The sequence below is a fragment of the Fukomys damarensis genome, unplaced genomic scaffold (genome assembly GCF_012274545.1).
Source record: "Fukomys damarensis isolate Sample0158 unplaced genomic scaffold, DMR_v1.0_HiC HiC_scaffold_24, whole genome shotgun sequence".
Taxonomy (NCBI): domain Eukaryota; kingdom Metazoa; phylum Chordata; class Mammalia; order Rodentia; family Bathyergidae; genus Fukomys; species Fukomys damarensis.
The window spans coordinates 8,857,916-8,876,266 of record NW_022900936.1 but is presented as its reverse complement, the minus strand read 5'-3'; the positions used below and the strand labels follow the sequence as shown (position 1 = coordinate 8,876,266).

The 18,351-nt window shown below is 44.4% G+C and overlaps 1 long non-coding RNA gene across 1 annotated transcript in view; it reads left to right on the top strand.

Moving 5' to 3' along the window:
- The window catches only part of LOC117283249, a 24,311-nt gene extending 13,201 nt beyond the window's left edge, over positions 1-11,110 (top strand). Inside the window, exon 3 of the long non-coding RNA XR_004514237.1 lies at positions 10,523-11,110. This is a non-coding gene — a long non-coding RNA (uncharacterized LOC117283249). The remainder of the gene's footprint in view (positions 1-10,522) is intronic.
- The last annotated feature ends 7,241 nt before the right edge of the window (positions 11,111-18,351 follow it).

Sequence of the window (18,351 nt, the reverse complement as noted above, 5' to 3'; positions counted from 1 at the left end):
CAAAAAAAAAAAAAAAAAAAAAAAAAAAAAAAGACATTTAAAGTAATAGTGGAGGGACCTTGTGGGTCGCCACAAGCTTTTTCCTCATCTGCTTCTCCCAGCCAAAAATTCAGGCTCTAGGTGTTTCCTCCCTTGCTGCAATTATGACCTTTCAGGGGACATATATAAAAATGCTCTGCTTCACCTTGATCATGTAACATGCAGTTTAATCAGCTACATCATGATTATGCATCAAACAACTCAGAGTCAAAACTCATAAAGCAACATTAGTAGAAAATAAGAAATCACAGCAGAAGCAACCCAGAAACAGACAATTTTAATTGGACACTCGGTGCAAAATAGACAGAAATTTTAAGTATAGAAATGAAAATATATAATTGATGTAGTTAAAAAGGCAGATCTAATTGCATACATGTTAAACTCTATGCCCGCTAATACAAAATTTACTTTATTTTTAAGAACCATGGAATTTTCACACAAATTTTTTTTTTTTAGTAAAGGACATCTCAGAACACTTTCCAAAAGTACTCCCTATGCATAAGTATTAAGAATAAAATTTAATTTTAAAAATTAAAAAATGTAATTTTGCCACTTGGAATTAAAGTTTAAAAATTATTGGATCAAAATAAGTAATACAAGTATAACACCATAAGGAAGATAATTAAAAACTACATATTTGAGCCTATGTGAAGCAGCTAAGGTTAATAAAAAATGTAAATAATAAAAATGGATTATCAAGAAGTGGGGGGAAAGGACAATTTTTTAAACAAATATTACTGGAAAAAAATATATATTCATGTGCAGAGAAAAAAGAAAGACAGAATGGAGACCCCTATCTCACACACCATAAACATTAACTCAAAATGGTTGATCAATTTAAATGCAAGATCTAAAACGAATACAATTCTGAACAAACAGATAAGAAAATTTCTCTGACCTTGAATATAATAATTTTTTAAAACAATTTTATATAATATAAAATTTTTGTATATAATATAAAAGCATAATCCATAAAAGAAAATAGTCTAATAAACTGAATTTCATCAAAATGTGAGACACTGGGAGGCATTGCTTGCAAGTCATATATCTGATGAAGTACTCGTATTCAGAATATTTAATATAGTCTTGCAGTTTAGTAATAAGAGGACAAACATTTCAATAAAAAGTAGAAGGATTTTAATAGATGTTTTGCCAAGGAAGATATACAGGTGACCAAGAAGCACATAAAAAGTTGCTCAATGTCCTCAGTCATTAAGGAAATGCAAATAAAAAAACACCATAATGATACATTGTTACACACCCACTCTCATGACTATAATTTTAACAGTGAGCATTGGCCAGGATGTTGGAAAACAAGAATTCTCATTCAATGTTAAATGGTACAGCTACTCTGAAATAGTTTGGTATTCTCAACACAAACCTTAAAGGCATGAAGAACATGAAGTGAAGTGTTCCAAACTCTTAAAGAAGACAACTTCTAAACCAGACTGTCATATCCTGCATAATTATCTTTCAAAATTGATGAAGGTTTAACATACTTCCATGATAAAGCCTAAAGACATTCAAGACCATCAAACCAACATTCAAAAAAATTCTCAAGGACAGTGTAGAAGGAAATAATAAAGCTAACAATGCCAAAAGGTCCAATAAAATGAATTCATGAGGTAAGACACGAATTAAGTAAAAGGGAAAGAAAGCAAAACAGCAACAGGAAATTAATACAATGGCAGAGATAAGTCGATACCCATCAGTCATAACTATCAATGTAAATGAACTTCACTCATCAATCAAGACACAGATTGGAATCGATCAAGAAACAAAACCCAACAGTATGACATATACGAGAAACACATTTAACATACAAAGAAATTAATAGACTCAAAAAGGATGGAAAACAATATTCCATTCAACAGGAACCCCAAAATAAGCAGGGTAGCTATCCTATTTTAGGATAAAGTGGATTTGAAGCCAAAGCTGATCAAAAAAGGTAAAGAAGGACACCACATATTGGTTAAAAGGACTAGTCATCAAGAACTGATAACAATTATAAACTTACATGCACCAAACTGTGGTGCATCCAACTTCATAAAACAAACTGTAATGAACATAAAAGATCAAATAAACATCAATAAAGTTACAGTGTGGGGAGGTCTCAATACCCCAGTACAACAAATAGATCAGCTAAAAGAAGCAAACAAAAAATAACTGCAAGTTGGGTGTGGTGGTGCACGCTTGTAACTCCAGCACTTGAGGAGGCTAGGTCAGGAGGACTGCAAATTCAAGTCCAGCCTGAACAATTTGATAGGTTAGCGAGACCCTATCTCCAAATGAAAACTAATAGAAGGGCTGGCTTGGTTGTAAAGGCTCTGGTTTCAATTCCTGGTACTGCACAATAACTACAACAATAATTTGAAATAATAAGAGCAGAATTTAGAAAAGCAGTGACACCAATAATACATGTAAGAGCTAATTCCTTGTAGGGGTGGGGCAATGAAATAAAGTGGAGAAATAACTAGCTGTGCTAATGAATAAAGGAAAAAGAACAAATATATAAAATAATAATTGTGAATGGAATAACCATAGATATGAATAGAATCATACAGAGATTCTTCAATTTTATGTAAATAGATGCTTTTCTAGAAAAATATGAATTACCAAACGTGATCCCCAAAAGAGATTTTAGGAATAAGAAAATACTGGTGATTTAGAAGATGTTACAAGCAACTTGGTGGCCGGGGATTTAGCTCAGCGGTTTGGTGGCCTGCCTTGCAAGCGCAAGGACCGGAGTTCGATCCCCGGTACTAAAAACAAAACAAAAAAACAAGCAACTTGGTAAGAAAAAATTATTCACCCACAAAAGCATGGTGTTTCAGCAGTTGCAGAAGTGAGTCATGCTGCACCTTCCTGGTTGGAGAGTGCTATTGTTTCAAAACTGCTCTAAAGAGCATGGAGGAGGGAGACACTCTTCCATATTAGTCTGGTGAAGCTAATTTGTATATCAGTGTTAACTGGATACACTCACCATAATTCAAGGAAATCACAGGTGAGTTTCACTTGTGTGTTTAGATGTAAATATTGGAAATAGATTATTAGCCAGTAGATCCAACAGTGGGTGAAAAGAATTGCAGAAAAGGTGTTCAGTATTTCAAAAGCCCGTTGCTGTGATTTACCCCAGAAATATGCCTCAATAAACAATATGTTCATCTTCACAGATGATATACACTGGTCTAGTTACAATTACATCCTGATTTTAAAAACCTTGGTAAATTCTCTAAGGTACTTCTTCAAGAAGCTAAGTGAAATATACCTCAAGACAGAAACTAGACTTATGCTTAATGGGGAAAGATTCGAAGCTTCTCTGCATAGTGCAAAATGAGACTCCCTTCCGTGTTGTGAGGCTGTCATCTGGTATTGTACTGAGGAATCGTCTGGTCCAACCAGACAAGGATGAGGGAGAGGCTCAGAAACTGGAAAGGAGGAGGCAAGTGTTCCCACTGACTGAATGATTGGAAAAATTAAGAGCAGAGATTATAAAACCACTTAACAACAGTCAGATAATTTACTAAGCCAAGGGCACACAATAAATTATTTTTAAAAAACCCAAGAATATATACAACAATGACTTTGTAAATACACTTGAAGAAAAGATTACATTCACAGTAGGAGCAAGGACAATAAAAAAGATAAAACACCCAACAGCAGAACAAATGTATGAGTCATACAAAGAAAATCTGAAAAAAGGACAAAAGAAAGTTTTGACTAAATGCAAATATGTCTCCTATTCTTGGAGAAAGAGAATCACCTATATAAAGATAACAATTCTCCCCTCATTAATCTATAAAGTAGTAAAATAGTATAATCCCAAAGATATAATAGAGGATGTATGTGTTCCATTGTTGCTTTGTTTTGTTTTGACTTCCACAACTACACTGAATGCCTAAATACTCTTGTTCCATTTGTTAATGACCTTACTTTTCTCTTCCTTTCCAGGGGAATAGTTTGTGCTTTTCAGACCCTTTTTCTCTCAGTACTATATAGTGAAAAGAATTCCAGCTTTTAAACTGGCACGGTGGTACATGCCTGTGATCCCAGGACTCTGGGAGGTTGAGGCAGGAAGATCAGAAGTTCGAGTCCTCCTTAGTTAACTTAGCAACTTAGTGAGATTCTGTCTCAAAATAAAAAATAAAAACAGACTGGAATATAGGTCAGCATAAAGGCTCTCAGTTCAATCTCTAGTAGCACACACACACAAAAAGAAAAAAGGGAACAAATTCCTGTTTTTAGGATTGAAAAAATCACAGCAAAAATGCATCAAACTGAGAGAATAAAAAGTCCCTTCCTCCCAAGCAGCTGCAGAGAAGAGCTGTTGTGTATTCAGAAGAATGTTTTGTATTGCAAACACTGTTCTTGCTGTTGTTATTTCAGCAAAGGAATGGTAGAGCACCTGGTTTGAGGTTGCAGGGTGGATTCGGAAAAAAAAAAAACAACCTTGAACTTTCCAAGGCTAATATCCAAACTGGTTGGTCCAGGCAGAAATATTTAAATCAATTTCTGTTTTCTCCAACGCATTAACATTGGTGAACTTTGTTCAGCTTCTCCCTTCTGTCTTAGGAAGCGCTGGTAAGCAAATTGTTAGATTTTTAAAGAATTTGAAAGTCTCGCCCCATTCACATTAACATAGACAAGTTGTAGCTAAACTTTATATGGAATATTGAACATGCAAGAGTAGCTAAGAAAACCCCAGGAGAAAAGTAATGAAAAAAATATATTGCCGCGACATGTTAAAACATATTGTAAAACCACAGAAATTCAGTGTGCTCCATCCTGGCTTAGAAGTAGGAAGCTGGGCCAGTGGCACGTAATACAGACCAGAAATCAACTCAAAACATTCAGGAAAATATAAAATAAAGGGGATATTTTAAGTCAGTAGAGAAGAGACAAGTGAGTTTGGAAGTGGGTGGGACAAATGGAGTAGATGTCTGGAAAAGAATAAAACCAGATCTCTATTCGTACTAAGATAAACTCCAGATGGAAATAGAAATGCAGTAGACCCAACAGTGCATAGATAATAAAAGCCATAAAAGAACTAGAGAGTACATAGAAGATTTATTTTTACAATCCCAGATTGTGGTATTTTTTCCAAGCATGACACAAAAGTCAGAAATCTTAAAGAATAAAGACTGATAAATCCATCTACAGAGGATCTAAAAATATCTTCATGGCAAAAAGAAAATGCTACCAAAAGAGTCAGGAGAGAAATGATAAACAGGCGAAGAATTGGCAACACATGATAAACTGTCAAATTTCTTGATATTGAAAAAGCTTTTATTAAAGGAATCATACCACAGTGATATATGTGGGCCCATGTTTATAGCAGCACAATTTGTAATAGCTAAAGCATAGAAACAGCCCAATGGCCCATCAGTTGGAGACTGGATAAAGATGTGGTTTTTCCATAAAATGGAATACTACTCAGTCATAAAGAATGAGAAATGAGTCATTCGTGGGAAAATGGATGCACATTGAGGCCATACTCAAGTGAAATGAATAGGACACAAGTGTGTAAATACCGAATAGTTTCTCTGGTGTGAAAAACTAAAAGTATAAGTAAGATCCAAATTGTATAACTGATAATGTGAAACAGGAAGAAAAGGGCTAATGGTGTAGGGGAAGTGGGAAGGGTAGGGGAAAGGAAATAAAGGAAAATAAAAAATATGAGAAAAGGAAAAAAATGGAAACAAAGTCTTTGTAAAAGGGAAGGGTGGAGAGGGTGAAGGGAAGGCAGGGATATGGGGAAAAATAAGAACCAAGATCCATCATGTAAAGGTACAAGATCCCAATGATGAATATAACTGTACTGTATACCTAAAAGGTACCAATAAACTCAATGAAAAAAAAAGCTTTTAACATTAACATCTTAATATTAAGAAAAGACCTTAGGGCTGGGGATTTAGCTCAGTGGTTCTGCCGCCTGCCTCACAAGCTCAGGGTCCTGAGTTCAACCCCTGGTACAAAAAAAGAAAGAAGCATTTTAATATTAAGAATATCTTTAATATTAAGATGATCAAAGGACATGAACCAATAGTTATAAAAAAGTAATAACAAGTGTCCTTCAAATCTTCCCTCATAAACATGAATGCAAATTTAAATTATAAAGAGATTTCATTTTGATACTAGTAGGTGAGACGGGGTCATCTGTAAAATGGGTCTATTCACTGCCTCCCAGTATATCCACTTGACACATCCATAGTCAGAGCCATCTGTGATACAAAGGGGTCCGTCATGATCATTATTATGAAGGATGATTGGCCGAATTAAAAGTTATAGTATACTTGGGCATTCATCTTACAGAAATGTGGGGGACGTAGGTGTGAACGTGTTCAGGGGGATACATGTGCAGATCTAGCCATCGCTGCACTGTTTGTAACTAGGATTGAAAGCCACCTAAATGACCATCAGGAGAGGCCTGGTTAAAGGCGGTATGGAATTCCAGGCAGTCAGCTCCCTCGCTGGCATTAAAGATGACAGCAGATGTTTCTGCACCGGTGAAAGATCTTCCACTGTGTATTACTAAATAAGAGAAAAACAAACCTGATGCAGGTTGGTGCATCCTAGATCGTTGTATATAAAAGTTGCATAGTCATAAAATATCTCGTATATTCATAAAAAAAGTATCTCTGAAAGAAGACAGAATCATTTTATTTCCCTGGGCAGTACTCTTTTTTAATGATCTATTTATTTTTACCACGCGTCTGTTTCCTATTCAAAAGGCAAACCTGTTTTTTTAAGTTTGTAACGAGCACATTAACTTGTGGCATAGAATCAGCCTTTTCGATGTGTATTTGAAATTCTTACTTTCAAACAGTTTAAGTCTGACTGAACGTCTAGCGTACTCACTACGTGCTGGGTTTGCACTTTGTTCTGGAATGATGCGTGTAAGAGAAATAGCATGATTCTCAAGAGAGAATCAGCAGACAGCAAAATAAACCCATCTGTGCTCGTGGCCTTGACTAGAACAAAATAAACCTATAGAAATTCAGCAATTCAGTCTCCCTCTGTTTCAGTGCCGCCCACTGGCACCAGTGCACGCCCTGATCCCAAACTGGAAGCACTCTCCAGGCTTCCGAAGTCAGAGCGTGCAACCAGGGATTTTTGCGACTCAGAGCTAGGAGGCATCTCTGGATGCTCTGCCCCCGCCTGGCGAGAGGCTGCTATAGCAACCGGGACACAGCCGCACAGTGGCCCCAAGATTCCCTGGGGAGTCGGTGCCAGGCTTTTCAATAAGAGGCACTGTTGAGACAGACATGCGATGCCCAATATTTTCCAGCATAACAGTGGTCAGATACATGGATTTCACATGTGCATATACAAAAACAATTGTATACAAAACCAAGTAAACATTAAGGTGCATGAATTTGGACCTAATGATAGTTATTGGTTAGTTAAAAAACAAAACAAAACAAAACAAAACTCTGGGATTCTCTGAAGAAACAAAATTCTTGCAAAGAACCGTGAAGTGTGCTCAGCCAGGGCCAGCCTCGGTCTGACTGATGTCCCCACAGTGCCCGTCATTTCTGCCCCCATGGTCACATGACCTGGGATGTGTATGTAGAAGGCCATCCTGGGGCCAACTTTCCCAAGTTTGAAGACAATAAAAACAAATTTCAGGATGCCTGTAGAACCGACGTTGGTGTACTTATTTTCCAGATCATAAATATCTGACTGACAGAGAAAGGCTCGTCTCCCAGCCCAGAATCCTCCCTTCTTTCTCTGCTCTCTGGCTACCATGACGTGAGCAACTTTCCTGGTAGGCCTTTAACGGCGCTCGTCCTCCCTGGAGGCCAGTTGACTATGGACTGAATCCGCTTTGAACCTCTCCTCCTATAAGTGGCGGGTGTTGGGTATTTTGTCCTAGCGATGAGACAGTGACTGAGGTAACTGACGCATCAAATGCTGGCGAGGATGTGGAAAGACAGCAATGTATTCAAGGCTGGAGGAACGCAATGCGGCCAGCTAGATGGGAACATGGCTCGGCATTTTCTCACAGAACTAAACCTAGTCTTACTACCGCGATCCAGCACTTGTACTCTGTGGAATTTACCCCAAGGAGTCAAAAACTTAGGTTCACAGGCAAACCTGCGCATGGATATTTATTCCTCATTGTGCAGCTTTACTCAAAACTGGGAGAACTTGGAAGCAACCAAGGTGTTCTCTCTAAACGTGAGAACAGACAAATAATTGTGAGACATGCGGGTGATGGAATATTAGTCCCTCTAAAAAAGGACAGAGCTCTGAAGCCAGAAAGACACGTGGAGGAAGTGTAAAGGGTACCGTAAATGATTCTCACCACATGAGGTTCTGGCAAACTGAGAGCCACGGAAATAGCAAAGAGAGCGGTGACTGCAAAGAGTTGTGTGTGCCAGTGACCGTCAAAGAGGTGGACACAGAGCATGTGGAGGGTGGAGAAACCGTCCTGTGTTTCATCATGGTGGGTACACGGATTATACTTTTGTTCAAACCATAGAATGATGAGCAAGAGCAAGCCCTAATGTAATTATGGGCTTTGGGCAATGATGATATGTCAGTGTCACTATGAGCCCAGACCTGCCCTCCAGAAGTCTTTATTTATAAAGGGAAGAGGAAAAGCAAGCAAGCAAACAAATAAAAAACCAGTTCGCATGCCACATTTGACCCTCTGGCTATAGTTTATCAGAACCTAGCTGACAGTATTCCTTTCTGCCTCCAAAGGCCTATGGAACTGTAACTTGTTGTCAGAATGATGTTTTCAGCTTCTGTTGCTTGGAGTTGAGGGCCGTTCAGTGATGAGACGGCCACAGCTTGTGCTTGGTGGAAGGTAGTGATTGCTACACCTTCCATATATGAACACCTCCAAGGCTTGGGGGGTGTATGTTCATTATTGTTTGTGTTTAGCCCCCCCCCAAAAGCCTCCTGCTTTCTTAGAGGTGGCTCTATCTAAAGTGTGTGGTTGATTCATGGTGGGGCTAAGCTCAAGGGCACAAAGATTAAGGGCATGAGTGTCACCCACCCTAAATAGTCTGAATAAGATAAAAGGGGCAGGAAGATGCTGGTAAGGTCTCTTGTTGCTTTTGCTGCTTCCGCTGCCACGTAAAACTTAGGTTCACAGGCAAACCTGCGCATGGATATTTATTCCTCATTGTGCAGCTTTACTCAAAACTGGGAGAACTTGGAAGCAACCAAGGTGTTCTCTCTAAACGTGAGAACAGACAAATAATTGTGAGACATGCGGGTGATGGAATATTAGTCCCTCTAAAAAAGGACAGAGCTCTGAAGCCAGAAAGACACGTGGAGGAAGTGTAAAGGGTACCGTAAATGATTCTCACCACATGAGGTTCTGGCAAACTGAGAGCCACGGAAATAGCAAAGAGAGCGGTGACTGCAAAGAGTTGTGTGTGCCAGTGACCGTCAAAGAGGTGGACACAGAGCATGTGGAGGGTGGAGAAACCGTCCTGTGTTTCATCATGGTGGGTACACGGATTATACTTTTGTTCAAACCATAGAATGATGAGCAAGAGCAAGCCCTAATGTAATTATGGGCTTTGGGCAATGATGATATGTCAGTGTCACTATGAGCCCAGACCTGCCCTCCAGAAGTCTTTATTTATAAAGGGAAGAGGAAAAGCAAGCAAGCAAACAAATAAAAAACCAGTTCGCATGCCACATTTGACCCTCTGGCTATAGTTTATCAGAACCTAGCTGACAGTATTCCTTTCTGCCTCCAAAGGCCTATGGAACTGTAACTTGTTGTCAGAATGATGTTTTCAGCTTCTGTTGCTTGGAGTTGAGGGCCGTTCAGTGATGAGACGGCCACAGCTTGTGCTTGGTGGAAGGTAGTGATTGCTACACCTTCCATATATGAACACCTCCAAGGCTTGGGGGGTGTATGTTCATTATTGTTTGTGTTTAGCCCCCCCCCAAAAGCCTCCTGCTTTCTTAGAGGTGGCTCTATCTAAAGTGTGTGGTTGATTCATGGTGGGGCTAAGCTCAAGGGCACAAAGATTAAGGGCATGAGTGTCACCCACCCTAAATAGTCTGAATAAGATAAAAGGGGCAGGAAGATGCTGGTAAGGTCTCTTGTTGCTTTTGCTGCTTCCGCTGCCACGAGCTGTTGCCCCTCTGCCACCCTGCCTTGGAGCCAGACCGTCATGGACTGAAACCTCTACACACTATAAGCCAAATGAACCTTTCTTCCTTTAACTTTGGGTGTTGGGTATTTTGACTCCACAACGAGAGGAAGAGTAACTAAGACAGTGTGTGTGTGTGTGTGTGTGTGTGTGTGTGTGTGTGTGTGTGTGTGTGAATTTCTGTGTGCCTAAAACGAGTCATTGTATATTCCCTTCCTCATCTGGCTGTACCACAAATACAACAAATGTGAAATTTCAACACGTACACAGGGCGTGAGGACCAAATGACACATTAGGGATGTACACCTAAACGGCAAAAAAGAAAACCATCTAAATCAACATGTCCTTATCTGTTTCAGCTTTTCCTGATGATCCTGCAGACACCTGCACACGAAGGGATCGCATCTGCTTTGTTTTCTCCACGACACAGTGTTGTCTGGTCTCCTTTCTTTTGACCGCGCAGCGGTGCCTTCTGCTGCAGACCCAAGGGGCAGCAGGCCCTTCCGCTGGAGGAGACAGTCTGAAGACGTGGAGCCCCGGGGAGGCGTCCAGGCTGGGCAGGCAGCGTCTCCGGAGTGGAATCAGAGACCCCAGGGAGCTCCTCGCCCCTTCCACCACTGAGGATAGAGCCAGAAGGTGATCCACGGTCCAGGAGCCTTCACCAACACTGTGCCTGCCAGAACCTTGACCCTGGACCTCCAGCCCCTCGGCCCTTGTCCATAAGCCACTCTGGCTGCAGCAGTTAGAGCAGCCTGGGCCGAGGTACTTTCTTTCCCCTTCTGTTTCTCTAATGCAAGGTCAGCCCTTGAATACAAGACCTCAGCTTCTCCATGGTCCTATAAATTCCTGGCTGGGGAAGCTCAGTGCTGACAGCTCTGGGGAACTTACTTAACTCTTAACTCTTAAGACTTTATCTTTATTTCTTTTTCCTCCTTCTCTTTTCTCTCCTCCCCTCCTCCTCCTTCTTGAATCCTCTGTCTTCCCCTTCCTCCTCCTCCTCCTCCTCTTCTTTCTCCTTCTCCTTATTCGTTTTTCATCCTCCTCCTCCTTCGGCCAAAAATGTCAGAGAAGCCGCCTCACTTGGAAGCGGAAAGCTTTGATCTAAGGTGTTTTCAGCAGACAGACTTGGAACCAAGGAAGCCCCTCACTTCCATGGGAAACACACCTGTTTCAGTTTACACTTGCGCCGTCCACACACCCTTTAGCATCTTGCTCCTGCTCCTGGCAGCTGGTGTGAGGATTTCTAGGGCAAGCTACAGGGTGACAGGACCCCACTGTTTCATTCTGTTCTGGCAGGTGGTGACTCCTTTCAGTCAGCAGCGCTGTGTGCAGTTCTTTTTTTTCTTTTTTTAATACACCTGTTTCGTCAACCCTTTCTACTAACGCCTCTGTTAAAGAGTGACGTTTTCTGTTTTCCTGATTCCACCCAGATTGATCAACTAAATGACAAGATCCACTTACGTCAGGGGTGAATTAAACAGTGACAGCATTGCTTGAGAAAAATCACAGTTGGGTTTAGAGTAGCAATTTTCACTGAATGAAAATAAATAACCTGGGCCACATTTATATGCTAGCCACCCCCCGAGCCCTTCATCTCCTAAACCAATCGCTGTCCTTATGATGGGGTTCCCGTGTCATCTTCACCCGCCCAGATTCATATCATGCAGAACCTCAGATTGTGGCTTTCTTTGGAACCAGTTCACTGCTATAGGAAAGGATCAAAATGCAGTGATCCTGGGTTAGTGCGTAAGTGACAAGCGCCTCATGAGAGACAGAAAATGACACACAGACACATCTGGCCAGGGCTACCTTGCAGCATGGGGAGACCCAGCAAGTGTGCTAGCTCAGGTTTCTCCTCCTCACCTCTTCTTTTCCATCTTCTCCTCCTTCCCCTCTTCTTGCTCATCTTTGTCCTCCTCTGCCTCCTTTTGATACTAGGGTTTGAAGCCAGAGTACGGAGCTACATCCCAGCCCACTTTAAATTTTGAGACAGGCTACTGCCAAGTCACTAAGTCGCCCAAGCTGAGGTCAACATTTTGATCTTCTTGCCTCAGCCTCCCAGAATGCTCTGATTGCAAGGCCTGTGCCACCATTTAGAAGCCCACAAACGCCATAGTGGGGGCTCCACAACCACCACCTCATCTAATCCTTATGACCTCCCAAAGCCCCAGCCTCCAAATACCATCACCTCTGGGGATTGAGCGTCCGCAGGAGTCTGGGGCGTGAATACTTGCTGACACTAGCTGAACCTCTGCAGGGAGCTTGTACGAGAGGACGACTCCCTGTCTCCTTCTCTCCCCCTTTCCCGATACTGCAGTGCCATCAGAAGGCCTAGAGTTGGGTTCCCTAACAGATTTTTTCTCTCCACCCCCGGGGAGACCCCGGCAGCAGCCCCACTTGTTGGGCAGTCCTTCTTGTCAGCTAGGTGCTGAGCACTGTCCCAGCTTGGGCAGACGTGGAAGCTACAAAATAAAAGAAATCATTGAGGAGCATTTTACCAGCCCATCTGGGGTCCTCAGCTAACTGGAGAAAGGCATGGTCTTAGTCGCTTTCCTTGTCACTGAGACACAATACCTGGCACTGCCAACTTAAAGGAGGACAGGTTTATTGGGCTCATGGTAAAGTCCACCCTCAGCCAGCTGTGAGGCAAATCGGCAGGGCAGAAGGGTGAGGTGAAGGTCACTGCTCGCATCATGGGGGCAGAAAGCAGAGAGAGGCCACAGCCCCAGTGACTCCCACTTCCAACTAGACCCCACCTCCTAACAGCAAATCAGTTATAAGATCCCGTGATCCAGCCACCTTCTGAAAGCCCTGCCTGTGAGTACACGAGGCTCCCAGGGGACATTGAGATATAAACCAGACCAGGTGTCCTATTGTAGGTAGTCCAGGCCCAGGCCTTGGCTCAGGCAGAAGGGCCGGATGTCCTTCCTTACACCCCCAAGCCCAGTGCTGGACTCAGTTCCAACCTGCCTCACCAAGTCCAGTGTTGGCCATTATCACGTGGCGCCTTGACACCTAAAACAGAGTTCAAATGACCTAACAGGAAGTCCCCTCCCCACTCAGCCCCTGTGGGTGAGGCCCCCAGTCAAGCAGCCCTCCTAATCACAGGACCAGGACAGCCCCTGCTGGTGTCTGAGTAGTGGCCTTCCACTGCCTGCCAGTGCCCTCCTGTAGGATCCAGGCGTCACCCCTCTTGTTACTACAAACCCTGCCTCCTGTCAACCCTGCTGCTCACTGTGCTCCTGAGCAAAACCCCATGTGGCCCCCAGTGACATGCATGGCCCCCCTCCCCTGGTTGTCAGTATATGTGACTCACAAATCCTGGTCTCGTGTGTCTAGCATCAGTGTCATATATGTGCTCGTCCCTAGAATCCCAGGGGAGGAATCGGTCCCTCATCAGTGGGCTGGATAGGAGATTTAAAAACCTCAGTTTTCCTCCAGAGCAGCCCAGGTGTGTGACCCTCTCTCCATGCCTAGCATGGAGTGGCCACCAGCCTGCAATGGAAAAGCACTTGGGTCTGGGGCAGAGGAGCTTTTTCCAACGGTTGGAAAGGGTGATATGGTTACTCCTGGAACAGGGAGGGGACTGGAGCAGGGGAAGAACAAAGAAAGGAGAAGAGGTCCCGGCACCTTTTCGAGAATTTGGAACCGACTGTTCAGAGGTGGTGCTGGTGCTCCCTTCTGCCCTGAGAGCAGAACACTTCTTTCTAGATGTCCCATTTCACAGTAGTGTGCGCGGTGGGTCCTGTTTCATTGTTTTTAATGGCTGAACGCAAGTTTAGCCCCCTCCCTCACCCCGCAAGGATGTAAAAAATCATCAAAGGACCTCAGCAAGGCGCTCCAGGAACCCACCCAACTGTCCCTTGCTAAGGGTTCCCTGTGCATTGAGAAATGACTTCAAAGTGACCGCTAGGGGGCAGTAGCTGCATCCAGAAGTCCTACACGCAGGCAGCGCAAATCAAGTAGTTTTGGAAATATCTCAAGATAGGCCTACTACTTTGTTGATCTCAGGTAGTCATACAGACCAAGGAACTTGCTGGGCCAATTGCTCCCAGTCTGTCTCTTTCATGGATTTAGATTTGTTTTATATATCCAGTGACTACACACTTAAACAATTTTCCAACCCTTATCCTTCATCTTAAATGAATTTCTCTGGACCTCAAGGTCTCCTAGCCTTTGCTTATCTCCTGCAGCCTGATTTAGTGTTTATGCCTCCCTGGTACCCATAGAGAAATCACTTGCTGATATGCACTTAAGATAGCGTTTGGCTCTGCACTCACGCGGCCTTGCCTGGAGACACACAGCTTGTGGAATCTCTAGTGTATTTCTGAGCCTCACCAGCGGATTTATAATTGGTGTCGTGACTGTGACTGGATTATGACAGTGTCCGGAGCAGACGTAAGTTCGGAGGTGAGTGCGAATGCAGCATTTCACATCACGTGCCCTGCCCCCGTCCCTCAGTACTGGGGACTGAACTCGGGGCCTTTGTATTGAGCTATATCCCCAGCCCTTTTTACTTGGACACGGGGTGTTTCTATGTTGCTAAATTGTCCGGACTGGCCTCGAACTTGTGCTCCTTTTTCCTTGGGCTTCCACAGTGCTGGGATCACAGGTGTGGGCCACAGCTGTGTGCTTCTCTGTGACTCCGTCTACTTTGTTTGCTTGCTTGTTTAGTGACTTGCGTCCGATGCTGGATTGCTGTGTATCTCTCAAAGCGTACATCTGTATTACCATGTAGATGAACTTCAGGATCATTTTTTTGGAATAAATTGCCTGGTATTACTAAGTAATATCTCATTTAAAACAGACTGATATGAATTAGTAGAAAAACACACTCAGCAACTTCATACTCCCCTCCCTTGTCTTGCAATTTTCTTTAAGTGTCTACTTTTGTGGCCGGTGGCAATGACTTGTCCTTTCACCCCACCCTACTTCCGGGAGCCCTCAGCAAGATGAGGCAGCTAAAGGAGAGAAAGAGCTGGAGTTCAGGGAAGGAGAGAGTATTCTGGCTTCTTCCTTCAAGCAGCCAGTGTCTCAGGTGTGTCCCTGAACCTTGCTGAGCCTCAGTTTCCCCTGACAGTTTCCAGATAATCCCACTAAACTCTTCAAACCCAGCTATGTTGGGGTTACCTGTGGAGTATGTGTTTCGGTGAAGTTTGAAGCTATTCGTGCTGTCAGGCCATGGTTCTCCGGAGAGCGATGTTCTGTGAGTCAGCTGGTTCATGAACCCTGGCGTCTTGAACCCTGGGTCTTGGAGAGGCCCAGGAACTGAATTCACCTGCCCGTAGTGTGGTTCCACCTTTCCAGGGCAGGCTGCTAATAACCAGTCTCAAAGGAGCAAAGCCAGAGTTGGCCTCAGCTGTGGTGAGAGCTTGGGGCTGGGGTCTGACTGGGAGTCCAGTTAAATAGCTGTTCTCGGGGTGCCAGGCGAGGAGAGCCCGACACGCGGCACTTTACCATGACAGGAGCTGAGGGCCCCTGGTCTGGGGTGACGCTTCAGGAGAAGCCTGTTCCAGCCACCAGGGGCAGGGTCCCTCCACGACCCTGTGTGTGCTCTCTACTGTAGTCTATTTTCTGCGGCTCTACAACACACCTGAGGTTAGCAACGCCACAGTTCTGGCGATCTGGTGGTCTCTACTTTCTGTTGTTTGTTGAGGCCCCTTGGCTACGTCACCTGGTAGGTGCATCCTCCAGGGATCTCATGGAAGGAGAGTTCACAGGGCCAGAGAGCCCCGAGGGCCGGTCTCGCTGTTCTTTTGCAGCCTCTGTCGTGGGAACCAACCAGGGTCCCATGGGAACAGCATCAATCCCTTCTGGGGGCAGCGCCCCAGTAACCCGATCACTATCTGCCGGGCCCCACCCCCTTAATGACGCCTGCACTTTCGCACTGCCCCACGGAGGACAAACCCTCACACGCCCGGCCTTGGAGGATATCTCATTCAAACCATTGCACATTGCAGCGGGGGTGGCCTGGGGCTGCCTCAGAACTCTTTCTCTTTAGAGCTGAGCCTGTTCCTCCTGGTCTTTGGGCAGAATCTCGCGCACCGCACACCATCACATTTTCTCTGACTCACGCCATTAAAAAAAATCTGCCGAGTTACTGACACATTAAGATCAGATTTCACAGCCTCTTCCGCAATACTCAGAAGTCCATTAAGACATTGCACATGTCCCCTGCAGGTTGCAAAGGCCAGGAGCTGGGATCTCCAGTTTGTGGCCATCCTCTTCTGGGGCTTGGCTTTCCTGTTTTCAATCCGCAGGCCTGAGGGGTGGTCCGTGCTTCTCTGTTCCGATAGGCTGTGTGTCGGTAGCAACTGAACTTTCCACAAGCACGTTTTCCTGAGGGGGCTGCCTCATCCGAGAGCTCAAGAACTATTATCCATCTTCTAAAAGCATCATAGGGATAAAGGGGACATGGCAGATCGTGATAGCAGGCTTTACTTCTTAAAAACATTTGATACAGCAGAAGCATCCTTGTCCGATACAATGAACACGCCAAGTACCGCACACCAGACAGTCAGAGTCTATTTGTAAAGAGCTAGGAGTGGTGTCTGGCACACAGCAGGCACTCTGTGCATGTGAAAGCAGATGTTTGTAATCTGGTAACAAGTCCTTGAAATGTGTGGCTCAGTTCCTCTCCCCATCACTCCTTCCTGTCTTTAAAACTCAGGAGGGAGGAGGAAGGAAAGGATCAGAGATTTGCAGCGGGAAGCGAAAGTGAGGCCTGGTCTCAAGGGCAGGAGGACTAAAACTCCCAGGATCTCCTGGCCTTAAAAGGCACAAGCATCCCGGTGGGGGAAGTGACGGGTGATAAGGACCCTGCGGTGCTGCTGTGGGTCACGTTGTGAGTCACAAGTGCTCTGGGTCCCTCTCCAAACTCCTTTCTTTCAGTCTGGCCAACATGTGTCTGCCTGAAGTGGGCCCAGCTCTCACTGGGGCCATGAGGTGGCAGCAGCCACCACTGGGCTCCTGGCCCACGATCCCCTGAGACAGTAGGTAAAATACTGTGTCCATGTGCATTCAGAGTCAAGGGACCATCAGAGCTTTTATTGGATTTTCAAAGGACTCGGGGACTCCCAAAGTCAAACATCTTGAGGACTGTAGTAACTCAGAAACATCCCTGAGAACAGAGGGCTCACTGATCATTACGTGAAATAAGGACAAGAGTGAGATGGGACCCAATTTGTCTTTGAGGATGATCAAGGGTGCTTATGTGATGCTTTTCACTTATATTACATCAGAATTTTTTAAAATGATGCTTTATTTAAATATCCCATACTCACCAGGAATGGCCAGGCAGGTGCCCAGATGCCCAGGATATCATGGTGCAGGGAGCTCTGATGTTACTGGTGGCAGCTGGAGGAGGCTGGCATTGGCTCTCATGACCCAGTCTGGAAAGGTAGAGGCCTCATCCACCTGGCAGAAGCAGCTGCCCCTGGCAGAACCCCTTACTCCTTATCCAACTTCTACCTGCGAGGGCAGGGATTAAGAGAACATCTTTGTCACTGGGTAGGGGTGGCAAGGGTTGCCACACCATGGCATCCTGAGGTGGGGGCCTGAACTACAAGCAGGCATCATCAGCTCAAAGTCAAGAGGCCAGAAGTCTGACATCATGGTGTAGGTAGGGCCTCGCTTCCTCCAAGACCTGTAGGGGAGGCTCCCAGCTTCTGTGGGTGGCCAGCAAGTCTTGGTGGCCCTCGACTTCAAGCTCCAACTTCTGCCTCTGTCATCCTGAGCCACTCTCCTTGTGTCTGTGTCCAGATTCCTCTCTTGTAAGGACATCAGTCATATTGGATTTGGGCCCACTCTGATCACCTCCTCCTAACACAGTTACCTATGAAGACCCCATTTCCAAATAAAGTCACATTCATAGGTACCAGGGATTAGGACGTCAATATATCTTTTGGGGAGCACAATTCCACCCATCAAACAGCTACTTCACCTCAATAGGCCTGGCTACTCCAGTCCTGTGTGTTGTCATCACTCAAACCTAACCCCTCCCTGGGCTCTTGGGGGTGACGGGAGCACTTCTCTCCTTCTCGTGGTAACCTTCCCCTGGGTATATATTCTGAAGGGAACATTTTTTCCTCCTCCATTTCAGTCCTGTAGGAAACAAGTTCCCTGTAGATTGAGATACGTTAGCGGGCAGTGTGTGTGTGTGTGTGTGTGTGTGTGTGTGTGTGTGTGT